Source organism: Quercus lobata, chromosome 3 (genome assembly GCF_001633185.2).
Source record: "Quercus lobata isolate SW786 chromosome 3, ValleyOak3.0 Primary Assembly, whole genome shotgun sequence".
NCBI lineage: Eukaryota > Viridiplantae > Streptophyta > Magnoliopsida > Fagales > Fagaceae > Quercus > Quercus lobata.
The window spans coordinates 66,832,887-66,849,747 of NC_044906.1; the positions used below are offsets into that span (position 1 = coordinate 66,832,887).

General features: G+C 32.3%; 1 non-coding gene across 1 annotated transcript; it reads right to left on the minus strand.

Moving 5' to 3' along the window:
- Positions 1 to 16,567: 16,567 nt before the first annotated feature.
- Positions 16,568 to 16,640, minus strand: TRNAR-ACG. Its single transcript has one exon. It is a non-coding gene; the product is annotated as a tRNA-Arg (tRNA).
- Between the last annotated feature and the right edge of the window lie 221 nt (positions 16,641 to 16,861).

The following is a 16,861-nucleotide window of genomic DNA, read 5'->3' on the forward strand; positions in this document are numbered from 1 at the left end:
TAATGAGTCCACATTAAAGACCCCATTTTTTAATTCAAAAAAACATAAACTGCCCATGCCCTTCCAAATAGAAGGTATATAAGACGGAAAAGAAATGATAATTAATGTGAATGTTGAATGAGCAAGTAAATACATAGTAAGGAAAAACAATTAATGCCCTTCCACACAAGTAAAAATATATTTTTTTTAAATCTATTTAAAAAAAAATTAGCTAACCACTTTTCATAATACCTTAATGTAATTCTCTATCCTGTACTCTATTTAATTAAAATATTATTTATTTTTTTATTTGTATTATTTTTCTCACTTTTCAAAACATTAACTTTTCTTTATTTCAATAACCTAAACACCAAAAAAAAAAATAATAAATAAATTAAGTATTAATAAGAAACACTTAAGCAAAAGGGTATTTTAGAAGATTATAGGTATGATTTTAAAATTTTGATCAGACAGGCCTATTAAATTGAAACCAAACCCTAGTTTTTTCTGATAAAAATTGTAAAAATTAAAAGCTCAGTCGTAAAAACTGAAATCAAAACTTTTAAAAAGATTTCTTTTTTTCTACTAGTCTCATTTGGTACATGTGTTTAAATACATGTTTTCAATTTTTAAACAACATTATACACAGTTTTACACACTTTTTTATTCACACGTATTTCTAAAAAATATAAACAACATTATTAGAACCCAACGCATATATAAAGAACCCAACGCATGGGTCTTTTTCTTTACTTGGGGAATTCATTCCTTGAATCAGTTTCTTTTACCCTATCGATGTTGCCAAGCTCCATGTCATGTCATAATCTAGCATGACTTGTATTGTTTAAATAAAACAAATCATGACGTAATCTCATTGGAAATGAGCATGACTTGTATTGTTAAAAAAAAAAAAAAAAAAGAAATCGGACGGATTCTAATGTTTGGTAAAAAATACACCGAAATGTAACAATTCATTAGGTAAGATCTCAACAAATCTATTTAATTTCATTGTGTTGTCGTATCTAGTTTTTTTTTTTTTTTTTTTTTTTTTTTTTTTTTTTTTTTTTTTAACTTTCTTACTTCTTAATCCTATAAACTTTCTTATTTTAATTTTCACTTTCATTTTAGTATTGTAATTCTTTTAATTAAAAAAAATGTAAATACCTTTTGTTAAGGTATATGTAAGGCGAAAAAGCATTAATCAACTTATGGAAATAAATTACGGTTTTACTATTTGCTATCACAATAAATTTGTTTAAAGATGGGAAGTCTAAATTGTTTATGATATCCAATGCACGAACTAAGAAGGTTTACGTCATAGAATTGAATAAGAAATCATGCTTCTTTTATTAATTCACAGTTTAAGAACTGGTTAAGAAAACATACAAGTGTTGGTGCTTGGGTCTAGTTCAAGGTTTGAGTTACAGATGAATAGATTCTATTCTTTCTTTTTTGGCTCCCCCTTCATCTCAATCTTCTCCTTGCTTTTGTATCCAGCTATAACTTATCTGAATCTTACTAGTAACATACTAGCAAGCTTTACACTATAATCTTAGATGTTCCACTACTATTCATGGTCATTTTCTCATTAATGCAATCGGAATAGTGGTTGTCTTGTATTTAATGCGGAGGGAATGGTTTCTATACCCTTCTTTCTTCATCCTTCTTGTATTCAGTGCCAAGTTTGCTTTTTTTTCCCTTTTGATGTTTTAACTTTATGCATCTCACATAACTAGTGCTCGTCCCTGATGTTTGATGTGCGTCCTCGGAAATAACATTAACTATCCATTTAAATTAGATTTGGGATCCTCGTCTCCATAGTATATATGTGTCAAGTATATATTAAGTGACAATTTTTAAATATATATAAAATATGCGAAGACATTATATATTATTAAGAAATCTAAATATGCATTCTACAATCACTTTTTTTTTTTTAACTTCAGCAAATTTTTTTTTTTTTTTTAAATTTATATAACAATGCTTAAAGTTATATCAGTTGTAACTTAAGGTGTTTGATTAGGGATAGAAGAGCGAGAGCATAGAAAATGGAAAAAATGTTAAAAAATGAGAGGATAGAAAATATTTTAATTTCTTTTATTTGTGTTTGGTTGAGAGATGGAATAGTAGAGGAATGGAAAATTTTTTATTATTTGGTTGAGAAGAAAAATGAAAAGATAGAAAATGTGGTTTGTATAAATTTATTATCAGGCCTATTAAATAAAAAAAGTAAATAAGATGAAAAAAAAAAAATACTGACTAATAAGTATTAGAAAAAGACAAAAATCAAATTAAAGAAGAAATAAGAATAAAACCAAAGAAAAAGAAAAGGAGGAAAAAAAAAAAAAGGAAAATGACCAAACCCATGTGTACATTTCACATGGGTATTTTGGTTTTCACTTGGACGGAAAAATAATTTCATGTTTTCTTTTTAATTTTCTTTCCAATTTTGATAGAAAACATTTTGATAGACTCAGGTTCTACCAGTTTTTCCTCATTTCATCTCTCCAACCAAACATCTTCAAAAATCATATTCTTTCTATTTTTCTCTTCTCATTTTTCCATCCTTCCAAAATCCACCAAATCAAACGGATCTTAGGTTGCGTTTGGTTCAGTGTAAAATATTTTCCAGGTGTAAAATATTTTCAGGTGCAAATATTTTCGGGAAAGGAAAATATTTTCTAGCGTTTGGTTGTATTTTAAAAATTATATTAGAAAACCATTTTCAGTGTTTGGTAACATTCTGAAAATGCTATTTTCCTACAAAATTTTCACATTTTCTCAACCATTTTCTTAGCATCCAAACAAATTTTATTACAAAAATTTCAATATATACACTTTAAAGAAACAAAAATCTGCTCAAAACAATTCATTGAACTTCATACAAATTTGGTCAAACTGAGAGAGGGAGGAAGAGAGAATGATCGAAAACTTCAAGGATAGAGAGACAACGACGAGATCGAGACGACGAGATCATTGGTGCAATGAGATCAAGACGACGAGATCGGCAACGCCGATGAGCTTTGGGTCAAGAACGAGAACGAGATCGGTAACGACGGTGCCGATGAGCTTTGGGTCAAGAACGAGATCAGTAACGACGATGCCGATGAGCTTTGGGTCGAGAACGACGGCGCCGATGATCACAGCGGCGCGAACTCGATGGCGCGTCTGGGGTGGGGCACGATCTCTCTCTCTCTCTCTCTCTCTCTCTCTCTCTGTGAGCCCGAAAATGATTTGAAGGTTATGATTTGAAAGTAAAACAGAACCTGCATTCATTTCCGGGTCAAAGGGTCAAAGGTCTTAATTTTACGGTCAAAGTAAATGATTTTCCAGAAAACTCTATTTCCATGCGCAACCAAACAGATGAAAGGATGTAAAAGGATTTCCGGAAATCGTTTGAAGTCAAAACAAACGCAGCCTTAAACTACACTCAACTCAAACCCACTCCCGCCTTTCCTCTCAAGCTATTCTAAGACTTACTGTTAGGATTCTGGGATGTTCGCGTAGCACCTTTCTATGTTAGACTCAGAGCTGAACATGACAAGCTATTTGAGGTTGACATTGACATACAGTAACAGGATCTAGACCATTCAAGAAAACAAAAAATTATGTCCCACATATCTGTGGGATCCATTTGCTACGAAAGAGATGGTATATACAGCAGAAACAGAGTATACAATCTCTTAGAAAGGATGAGTAAGACTAACGAACATTCGAGAAATGACTAGTAAACACAAGTTATTGCATCCAAATTTGTGACTTGTGTGTATCAGGTAGTGTGTAAGATCATATATCAATCGGTAGATATGCAAGGTGTACATACATAACTAGAGTTTTTGTGTGAGGGACTGTTTTATAGTCATAAGTCAAAGTAAATTTCTTTTTCTCTTTCGTTACGTAGAGCAGAAAAATTCATCCAAAAAACAAAAGTAGAACAGAAATCTGTCATTAAAAACTGATTTAATTAGTGCAAGTCGGCGGGGATCCTATGGGTCAATGAATAACATTTGCTGTTTGCAACATTAGGACATGGTTTGTACTTTGTAGTGACCATTTTTAAGGTTGATGACTTTAAGTAAAGTCTTGAACCTTTTTTATAATAAATTTTGGGTAATGTTAACGGGTATTTTTAGAGTATTTGTTAATAAATAAGTTTAGTAAAGATTTAATTTATTTTTAATGAAAATATAAAAAATAATCAAAATATTTATTTACTTTTTTTATTTTTCTATGCATAAAATGTTTTTAAAAATAACTTTTAAACAGATATGTTTAACTTTTTTATTTATTTTTTTTAGGAGAGCATTTATTTATTCTAATAATGTTTTTTTTTTATCCTTCATATAATCTAGATTTTTGAAGTGAAAATGTATTTTGTATCAAATAATACTAAATCAGTAGTATTAAAATTCAATAAATGATGAATATATCTACAAAAAATAACTATCCTACTAACAATTGGAAAACATATGTTAGTGAATAGTTATTTTTGTACATATTAAATTTTAATATTGTATCATTTGATATAGAATAATTTTTCAAATGATAAAACAAAACAAGAGAGTAGTAAGAGATAAGGTCTAAGCCTTGATCACGTATTTCGGTGTCGACGTCAAGGTCTAGCCTTGATTTTGCTCGGCTGTAAAGAATTTTATTTCTTTCTACGATCTTCTTCTTTTCTATTACTTTTTCATTTTATTAAATAAAGGAGGAAAATTTAAATTCGAATTCTCTTATGAAGAAAAATAAGACAATATGACTAAACTTTTAAGACTTTTGGCATAACCATTGTAAGGACACGATTTGGTGACGAACCTAAACAGTATTGGGTTCGTACGTAAAAGGCCCAGACAATATGATTTGTAGAGCGTGGGTGTAAAGAGCTAGATTAACGGTGGTATCTACCTCCGAAATTTTCTTTCAAGCCCATACCATGTTTTCCTTCTCTTTTGTTGGTATAATCAACGTCTTTTCTTAAATCCCTAGTGTTACTCTCTCTCCCTCTCTTCTTCCTTCTTTCTCTTCAGTTTTATGTGTGTTCTCCTTTTTTTCTCGATCCCCTTCTCCATGTTCCTCTTTTAGTTTATATACTCCCCTGCGCGATCCATCTTCACCGAACACGTGTAGATTGTGCCCGGGGGATTTCTTTCTGTCCCATCTGGCGCCTCCTGGAACTTCCTATGGGCAGCTGTAAGGCTGCTTTCCTGCTGCTCAGGTATCACCTCCACATTAATGCGGCCAGAGAGTTGGTTGAGAGGTCATTAATGCGGAGGCAGCTATAGTTTTAGATATTTGTTGGCCTTATCTCTTTCATCTTTAGTCGGCTACTCTACCCCTTGAGATGACCTACTTCTGAGGTCTGATCGTGGTGATACCACGTCCTGATCGTCTTCGGACGCGATCGTCCTCGAACGCATACTGCCGAGGAGGATGGCGTCCTCGGACGGGTGCACGACCTCGGATGGGCCACTGGCCCAACAATCCTCAACCAATTCTGAATCCTATGGGCCTATCGACTGAATGATCCCCACAACCATAAAAAAAACACTACTTTGGATTTTAACATTTGAAGTTTGATCTAGCCTTAAAATTCATTTTGCTATAAACAATATAAACTATTTTTTTTTTTTTTTAACCTTAAAGTTTAATCTAGCCTTAAAATCCATTTCACTATCAACAATAATAAACGGTTTTGTTTTTAGACAAAATTTAACTACAAAATTGATTGTACCTTACTTCATAAAATAAATATTATTATATATATATTAAAAATCTAATCGTTGAGTTGTATATTCTTTATACTCTTAATAAAACATGTCAAATTTTGTGTTAATCAGACATTATTTACTATATGATCTATAAATTTATATTTTATGTATAATTTTAAACTACAAAAACTTGTAATTTAAATAATTTATTGATAATATAATTATTAATCTTTACTTTTTAAAAAAAAAAATTCAAATATAGAGAATATAAAAAAAATATAATTCTATAATACATTTATCAAAATTCACCTCGAAAATATTAAATAAAGTTTTAGTTTTAAACTGCAGCTAAATTTTGTAAGGCTTTGGGTTGGCATGAAGAATTATCCCCTGTCAGCTAACTACCACTTTTATTCTCCCCTGTCAGCTTTCACGTGATCCTTCTCCCCTTGACAGGGGATCACGGCTTGTAATTCACGTCAATTTTTCAGTTTTGCAGGTATTATTCAAATTTTTTTGACTTTTTCTAACGTTTTTTTTTTCTTGTCTGCAGTTAACCAGCACCAGGCGGTGCTGGTTAACATTCTCCAATTATAATTACCCTCGAAAAAATTCTACACAGCGAACATAATTTTTCCATGTGAGTTTGAGTAACCAAAGTCAAAAGTGAAAAGAAAGATTATAAGTATTTTAGAAGGTTGTGTACAGCTGGAGGCAGTACAGACAATTGCCGGCACTCCAGGACAAGAGAGAATTAGCGTGTGTTGGGTTCCACTTTTAGAGTCAAATTACACTTTTTAGAGTCAAATTACACTTTTTTTCAGCTGAAAATCCAAACTGTATTTAATAAGAAATTATCCCATTATATATTAATTAAATAAAATGTAAAAATTAAAATTTATTATTATTTATTATTTTATTATTATATATTTAAAATAACAAAAAATATCCAATTAAAAAAGTATTAAAAGTAAATTAAACCCTCATAAAAAAAGTTAATTTTCCAAATATATGTGGTAGTTGGTTGTTGGGGGAGTTATAATTGCAAAAGATCACAAGCGCGTTGTTAACGCTTTCGAAGATTGATTTGAGGACAGCCCATGGAAAATGGCCAATTGCCGCTGATTGTGGTCACAATATTGCTAGGCGAATTATTCAAACTTTTTAATGTGGAAAAGGGGAAAATTATTTTTATCTTAGTAGCATGGCTTCGTAAGATTCTGCAACAAAAATTATGTGGACATTATACATCTGCGCTTGAACATATACACGGCTATACACACACAAACACTTTAATTTATGTAATTCATGTTTATTTTTAATTGATATTTGAATATAAGAACACCAACAAAATAATGGTAGATTCATTATATTTTGTTTACCTATAAAAGGATTTTTTGTATGAATAGTTATATTTTGATTTTTGTTTTCAAAGTAAAATTTTCACTTATGAATGAAAAGATATTTAACTGTAGATAGACACTAATTATAATTTATATAAATTTTTGTTATTATGTAATTCTCCTAAAATTTTATTGTTTATTACATAAATTTTATGAAAAAGAATAAATGATTACATAAAGAATATAAGGTCCTACTATTTTTTTTTTTTTTTGGTTTGTGTGTTTGTTATAATATCACTTTTGAAAGATACAATTTTCCCCTTTTGCTAAACTCTAACTGCATTATTATTATAATATATATATATATATATATATATATATATATACTCACAATGTTATCCACTTGGCATACTTGATAGTACTAGCTCCGACCCAATTATTTTGTTTACCAAACTGCAACTTGTCTAAAAGAAGAGGCTGCCACGTGAATCTTGTCCAATATATGCCCCTGCATAACAAAATCATGGTTGTGTTATTGTTAACCCAATTTTGTTTAACATATGGATAGCTTGAAAGAGTAATGCTGCCATAATTTCACAGCAACTTCATAACAAATTTTAGGTGACAAATTATTATTAGAACACTAACATTAGATGTGCTAAATATCGAATATTTTATTTGCCCATCTCTTTCACACACTGTCTTTCTGCTCTCACTCTCTCTGTCTTCCCTCTCCTCTTTGCTTGCTTTGTTTATTTGAGCTCTCTCTATCTTTTCCCTTAACTCTTTGCTACCCTCACCAATCAAGCCTAGGTTTGAAGTCGCCACCACCGTCGGTTTGAAGCCCATCTCAACCACGATCTAAAGTCAGTCTAATCCACTACTACCGAACTAAAACCACCATTGTCAATAGCAAAAGCCACCATCGGTCGAATTTCTCTAGCTCTCATACCAACTTGTTTTTATTTTTAATATGGTGGCTTTTTTTTTTTTGGGTAGTTTTGGTTGATTTGATTTTTGGTGTGTTAAAATATGATTTTTTTTTTTTTTTTTTTAACTTCTGATACTAATGTTCTTAGTTCTAATTTGGATCTGTTACTAACATCTTTTTTTATCCACTAATAATAATTTACTACTTCAAATTTATTATGTAATTATTATAAAAATGTTGTGAACATAATATTACTCGAATTGAAATTTCCATAGTTTTTGAATTTTTTTGATCGGCCTAAGGGGCAATAGCCATGGATGATGGAACCCAAAAAAAAGGATAGGGTTGGGGGAGGAGGGGGAGCAATCATAGTTTTTAAACTAAACTATCCTTATTCACAAAAAATTCTTAGGTACTCTCGAAGTACGAAGAAATGAAACTCTCTCTTCTCACATTCATTGTGAAATCCACCATGAATGTGAAATGAATGTGAGAGGAGGGAACACCATTATCCGTACTCCTTGAGAATTATGTCCCCATTAAATAAATAAATAAAGTAACACATTTTTTTATTCAAAAAATTGTGTATGTACACTTCAAAATTTTAAAAAATAAAAATAAAAAAAATAGCACAAGCCAAAGGAAGATGAGCACATAAAAAAATAATAATAATAAAACACTACTAAGTACAAGAAAAACCAAAAAACAAAGAAGTAGAAAAAAAAAGAATAAGGAAAGAAGAAAAAAAAGGGCAAGAACGATGCCTAGAAGAAAAAGAAATAAATAAATAAAAACTGCCAAGAACAATGCCCAGAAAAGAAAAAAAAAACAAAAAACAAAAGGCACACAAATGGCAAGAACAACGCCCATGTGCACTATGCATATGGGCATTTTGATAGGCTCAAATTGAGATTTTTTCCCCGCCCCCCTTCCCTAGTTTTCTCCCCATTTTAGGGAGAACATTTTGGTGGGGATGAGTGAGAGAAAACACCCGGGCCCCATTACTTTTTTCCCCTCGTCCCTTCCTAGCCAAACAACCACTTAAAATGCTATCTCTCCACTTTTCTCTTCTAAATTTTCCATCCTCACTAAAATCCCTCCAAACAAACATACCCTAAGTTTCCAAGTTTTAACAAAGTTTTATAATTAGAAACATAAAAGCATTAGCATCTGGGGATACCAAAAAAAAAAAAAAAACACTTATTTTGCATTATCAAACACTACTTTATCTATTTTACCAACTCATTTTATAATCCACCCTACATCCCAGTTTTTATTTTTACATATAATCCAATAAAATAATATAAATTACCTAATAAAATAATAAAAAGTTTTATTTTCTCTCTTTTTCCCCACTCACTTTTTTTCTTCACACAACCACATATTAAAATAATATATATATATATATATATATATATTTTTACAACCTATGAACAATAAGCACTATCATTTTTGGGGGGGGGGGGGGTTGTAAACACCCCTAGTTGCTATTTTACAACCCAAACTACCCAAAACCCACTCCATCCGAGTTTGCAAACTTAAAATAAATAAATAAATAAAAAATGCAACCTATAAACAGTTTGGTTGCAATTATGCAACCTTACTTTTCATAGGTTGTAAAAAAAAAATATATTATTTTAATCTTATAATTGTGTGTGAAAAGAAAAAGTGAGTATGAGGAAAAAGAGAGAGAATATTACTTTTTATTATTTTATTAGGTAGTTTATATTATTTTATTGGATTGTATGTAAAAATAAAAACTAGAATGTAGGATGAGTTGTAAAATGGGTTGGTAAAATAGATAAAGTAATGTTTGATGATGCAAAATATATATATATATATATATATTTTTTTTTTTTTTGCATTCCTGGATGCTAATGCTTAAGGTTTCATATATGCAACCTTACTATTCATAGGTTGCAAATTTTTTAAGTTTACAAACGCTAATGGAGTGAGTTTTTGGTGGCTTAGGTTGTAAAATAGCAACTAATGGGTATTTACGTTTTTTATCTTTTTTTGATGAATAACTATTGGGTATTTACACCCCAATGCGAGTGCCCTAAATACATAAATTTTGAATCTATTCTCAGGCCAGTGGTGACTTGTCGTACTAGTGAACTCAAAAAGGTGCTTTAAGACCTTCAAGAATCCAATCTACTTAAAAAGTCATTGAGTTAAGCTTTACATTGTTCTAGCCTAACCTAAACCTTTAACCTTTCTTATATTTTAATAAATGTAATAAGATTTGATTCCAAATTTGATTCCAAATTTCTCCTTTGACGGCAAATGACTTTACAATTACGAGTTGATTTAATTAATTGAAAGTTTGAAACCACACTTATCTCCTCTGTATGTGATCTAAAATCAACTCATGCTCCACCCTTTAAATTAGTGTCATGTATGATGATCCATTTGAAAGGAAGTTCTTTGTTGAACTTGAACCCTTTTCCCAGATCATACGTGCCCAACTCTGCTTCCCTTTAATGACTTATTACAGGTTAATATTGTTGAATGGGACACCCCTTCTTTCTTTTTTTCCTTTTTTTGAGTTTTTATCTTTCCCTTTTAGTGAGATAGTGATTCAGTTCAAGATACCATCGGGCTAATGGAACCAGAGGTTACAAAGTTTTCTTGCATTTATTTGGTTGTGGCCCTTGGTCACAGATTAAGACAGCGAAACAACTGAACAGCACCATGTAGTACTTATTCTCTTTTCTTTTTCTTGTCTCACTTTTTTTTCATGGTTTGCTAACTCAAATTGGAAACCATCGAATTCGAAGACACTCATAATTTCTTTTACAAGTCAATGATCCACCATTGGATTACATCTTCTTCTTATATTTTCCACACCTGCAAAATGTCTAAAAAATTAAAGATCAATAGCTATGTCATCAACAAATTGTTTAAATTGCAAATTTTTGTAGTTTAAAATTATGTATAAAATATAAGCTTATAGATCATATAATAAATAATATCCGATTAACACAAAATTTTACATGTATATTAAGAGAGTAAAGAACATGTAATTCAACGATTAGATTTTCAAAATGTGTAACAATGTTTATTTTATTACGTAATGTTGTAACGTTAAACTACAACCAATTTTGTAACTAAATTTTATCCATGAATCAAATGACCTTTTTAATTGTTGGATTCTTTGAGCAAACTCTTTATTTAAGGGCCAATTATTAATTTTTTGACTCAAACTTTTATTTAAGGGGCCATGGCCCCTTTGGTGTCTCCATAAGTCTCTATCCATGCCGACAAAGTATAGTCATTAGCCTTCGCAATCAACTCAAACAACTCTTTTTAGCAAAATTTTCAAAGCTCTAATATGTCAATAATTAGGGTTATAAATAAACTAAGTCATTCATAAACAACATGAGTTTAACTTAATAAAGAACTCGTTTATGTTTGTTTGTTTGTAAATAAGTCAAGCTTGAACTTTATTTTTAAGCTTGTTTAATAAACAAGTCGAGTCCAAGTAATAAAAATAAAATAAAAATTGTTCGTGAATATGTTCATGAACAATAGGGCTTGATAAAAAAGTAAGTTAAGCCTAGGCTCGTTTATAAACTTGGTAAACTTTGTATGGGCTTAAAAAATGAATTCATATATTATTAAACTTTGGTGGATCCCAATTTACTTAACTAGTAAAGTCTCTTATCGTAGAACAAGAGGTCTAGGGTCCAAACATTGCTTACATAAAAAACCAATTGATGTCTTAGTTTGATGATAAAGAACAATTATTGTAGAGTAGATGCTATAAGTTGAAATTTTATCGTATATATACATGGGCCCGGTTAATGTATGTTATGCCCTTAGGGCATATATTAATAATCCATTTTAGAAAAATTTTTATAGAGAATTGTAAAAGTTGTCAAAATAATTAATCACTTTTTCATTTTTCCATAAAAAGTTTCCTAAAATGGTTTAATAAAACCCTATATATATTGTAGTGGGCATTTTTTACAATGTTAGGCTATGCTGTCTCCTGCGATATTAAGCCCAAGTGTTCTAAGTAAGGGAGTCAGGACCGGTCCAACTGCAACTTACTTTGGTCCGGCTTGTGCACAAACTATGCCCCGTTTGCCAGGCTTTGATCACAAGCCCATGGCAGGTAGAGCTGCTGTGGGTAAGTTATGACAGACAGATATAATAAAGATAACACAAGAAATAGTAGACAAAATGAATAAAAGGGAGCAACAAGAGGCACCTCGTAGGCCGAAACTAGAGAAATAAATGAGGAATAATAATAATGGGGTTATTGAATTAAAGAGTGAAAAATTAGTCTGCCATGCCAAGTAATGCTGCGGAGCTGAAACTAAGAAGGTAAACCACTTCCTCAATGCAACTAATCTCCCAGGGGAAAGAAATTAATTGCTTTGAGGGAATGGGCTTGAATGGTTTATGTTTAATGAGGATCCTCTGTCTTTTTGATAGAGAGCAGGGCTTTAGAAGGAGAGAGGAGATCAACCTATTGGTGCATGCCTACCATTCTATACTCCCTATTCTCTATCCTTCCTAGTTTTTTCTTTCTTTCTTTCTTTCTTCCTTTTCTTTCTCAGTGTTTACTTATTTTTGTTGCGATTCTCTCCTAGAGGTTGATATTACAGTGCTTGTGATTGTGATATTGACCATGATCCCCTGTTGTGCATGGCAAGGCCCTTTTTTATAGTGCCCATCGTGATCTGATTTTACTATTTTAACCTTTAACAACCTTTGTCTGGTTTGGGTGTCCTTGCCGACCACTTATTGGTTTGTCAGTCGCTTGACCATCACCACTTACCTGTGCTAGCTATAACACCAAACAAAGAAAGCTATTTTGTTTGTTTACCTGTCGTGCTACAATGTGAGTGCTCTCTCTCTCTCTTCCTATCCCTCATAGCATGCACCTAGTGGTCCTAGCTCATCCTTGCTTCCTTTAGGTGGTATGTCATCCCAGTAAGATGTTTCCCCCAAAAGAGCCTGAGCAGGAACCCCAAAATAGGTTTTCCCATCTCCCCACTACTAGACCATGCCCTCTTACCTCTGACCCATGACCTTACCACCTCCTATGTTGGCTGGGTACAGGCTGGTGATATCTGGGCCTTGCGCATGCTTCACTTCCATGTATATCCGAAATCTGCCTGCTGCTCACGCGTCTGCCGTGGTCTGGAGGCTTGTCTGCACATCCTGCCGCCCATCCTTTGCTTCTTATGGCGTGAGCCATTTTCTGGCTTCTCATTCTTTAAAGCCTGCTCCTTTCGGGGCTGGGCTTTTGCTTGGCCATGGGCTTTTCCTCCTTTAGCCCACTCTCTTGCTCTTTTCTGCAGTCTTTGCATGTCCTACCGTACTGCTCTGCCGTTCCTGCTGTGGCATTATTTAACCTAAGTCTGCTAAGCCTCTTTGGGCTTGTTGCTTATTCTTCCCTCAATGACTTAGTATAGTCATTTGGGCTTTTTGGTTACATTGGGCATCCTTGGCCCATTTACTTTCCTTGGGCCTTTTTGGACCTTTTCCTAGCTCTGCATTCCCATGGGCTTTTATTAACTCCTTTGGACTTCCTTAACCCAATTACCTTATCCTTCATCCTTAGGGCTCATGGACTTTCTATCAACCCCTTTCTTTTCTTACTTTCATTACTTCAGGCCTACTATGGCCTATTCTCACTTTTCTACATCACATTTTGCCCATAGGTTTGCTTCTTCTCTCTTTCTGGGCTCCTTTAGGTCTATCTACTTCCTGAAGGCCCATTTGTTTATTTCATGGGCCTGCAATCCATTATTCCTACCGTTTGGGCTTAATGGTTTTTCTATCCACTTACTAACTCTTTTCTACCCATGTTGCTAGGCTTCTTCTTTCTCTTGGGCTTCTGAGAATGATCATCAACATATATATATATATATATATATGTGTGTGTGTGTGTGTGTGTGTGTGTGTGTGAAATGAGTTCAAGTTACACTTGGTGTAACTCTTGTAAAGTTACACATTTTTTACACCAAATGCCTTTGTAACTGAATTGGCACTTCCTCATGCACAAAGTGCTTGGGGGTCTAAAGGGGAAAGGGTTCGAGCTGCAAAGTTAGCAGCATGTTGTAATTATTTCTTTAAAAAAAAAAAATGATTTCTAAGAAATCTAATAGTTTAAATTATTGCTTTCCATTTTTGTCTCTCTCCTTATTTATTGTTCTTCACTTGATTAAAGGGCACTTGCCATTTTCAACAACCTACTTTTTAAATGATTCTTCCTAAAAAAGAAATTAAATAATTTGAAAAGATTTTTTATTATATGACGAGCAAACCAACAACCCTTTATAAGAAAAGATTTTTGTGGTTGTGATTCTTAGATTTGGGCTATATATGCAACCTTTTTAAAAATTTAAAAAAGAAAGAAAAAATCCTCATGCAACTTGGGAATCTTAGATTTGGGCTAATCTGTTTGTAACATAACTTGTAAGTCTAAACAATCTATTTAGAATTTCATGGTTTAGTACAGTATCCAAATTTTATAGCATATAGCATTACTAGAACCACGAACACAGGGTTTCAATCTTTAATTGTGTCTAATCTTCAATCAACGGCAGCAACATGAGTTTCTACCTTTAATGCTTCATTTTTCACATATTGATTCAAGAATCACAACCACAAACACAGACCCTACCGTTGGACCTTTTGATTTTTCAACAAATATCAGTCCTTTCTTGTTGAAATAAAAAGCAGTGGATTACTTTTAAATTCAATTGTATATATAATTGTATAAATTTAATTTCAAATAATTTAATTTTATCATCAAATATCTATTTAATTTCTCTTTTAGATGAATCATTTGAAAAGTAGGTTGTTGAAAATTACAAATGTCCTTTAATCAAGTAAAAAACAATAAATAAGGAGAGAGACAAAAGTGGAAAATAATAACATTTGTTGATTACTTTTTTAACTGTTAGATCTCTTAGAAATTTGCGGTGTAAAATAAGTGTAATTTTGCAAGAATTACACTAAGGGTCCGTTTGGATTGAGCTTATTGTTGCTGAAACTGAAAACTGAAAACTGAAAACTGAAAACACTGTAGCAAAATAATTTTTAAATGTGTAAATAGTATCGTGGGACCCATTTTTAATATTTTTTAATATGTAAACAGTAATAGCACAGTGCGTGAACAGTGCATTTACTGTTCACAATAGTGAAATTTGTCTCCCAAAGTCAACAAAAGCAGGCCAAAAAAAAAAAAAAAAATAGAAAACGCGAACTGGAAAAACGCAGACGCAGCGGACGCGGAGCCCAAACGCTCACTAAATGTAACTTAAACCCTTCTCTCTCTCTCTCTCTCTCTCTCTCTCTCTCTCTCTATATATATATATATATATTAATTATTAAACCTTTAATTAATTGGGAGTTGAAACCACTCATTCAAATTAATCAAATGTGCTTGATAATATACTTAAAATTGGCTTTATATTGTACTTATCTTGACCAATTAATCAAGCCTAGCTCAAGCTATGGTGCTTTTTGACAAACTCGAGCTTGAATACTGTATGTAAGCTTGATCAATTAATTAATGAGGTACTTAGCTTTGCAATATTTTTGTTGAGGGGATGGGGATGAACTTGTTGGGAAAAAAGAAGAAGATATTTGTTGAGTTCATTATGCTCACATGCAGAACTTTGAATCGTAGGTCTAGTACTGCAGATCATAGAGACAGAGAAAAAGGAAATTAATTAATAGTAGGCTAAGAAACATGAGTCATATACAAGAATCTCCAGACACACCATCTGCGAGTCCATGAGAAACTCAATTAATTAAAGCAAGAAAAGGAAGCACTAAGCAGGGCCGTGCAGCTAGAAAAACAAAAGGTGACAATGAAACATGTTGAATGAATCTCAACATCGATCTCCCTAAACAAAAGGTGACAATGAAACATGTTGAGATTCATTCAACAACTCTCACTTTAATTAAACAGACCAATTGATACACACGGTGCAAAAAATAGTAGGGAGATCGATGTTGAGATTCATTCAACAACTCTCACTTTAATTAAACAGACCAATTGATACACACGATGCCAAAAAATAGTCATATATATACCTAATACATAGATTAATTTCAACACCTAAATGCTTGAAAAGATAAGTGGAGAGAGAGGGACATTATTATTATTATTTTGAGCTGTACTTTATCCCCTTCCATTAATTTCAACACCTAATGCTTGATGTTGTTGCACCCTTTCCCTAGTTTTTCTTCATTGAAAAGTATTCCAAAAACAAACAAACAAAACTAATGCTTGAAATCATTGTGAATGCTCTTATAGTGACTTAAGCTTATAACAAATCATGTGTGTGTGTATATATATATATATATATATACACTCATATACATATACATATACATATATAACAATTAATAAATATATAAATAAACATGGAAGAAGAATTGGAATAACCTTGCGATGGTCATTGGTGGGGTACTCTCGACTCAGGTCTCAACTTAAGCTTATGTACTTGGGCTTTCAGTCAATCCAAGGCCCAGTGTATGAAGTATGAAGTGGACAGGAAAAACAAACCTAAAAAGAAAAACGAATGAGAAAAACGATGGAAAACGAACCTAAAAAGAAAAACGAATGAGAAAAACGACTCCACTGGGGATCGAACCCAGAATCTCTGGTTTCGTAGACCAGCGCCTTATCCATTGGGCCATGGAGTCCAGTTGGTCCTACATATTCTATATTTATTTAATATTCATATGGCGTTTGCTCGAAAACTACAAAACAAAAGAGAAAGCGACAAAAGAATGGCAACCAAAATTGTGACCTGTATTCGGTTTTCCCGAAAATAGAGTTATAGATATAGATCCCCTAAATGCGTTCGATATTGGACCCCCATTCTTTACTGAAGTCATTGGGAATTGTTGAGAAAGACGAGGCT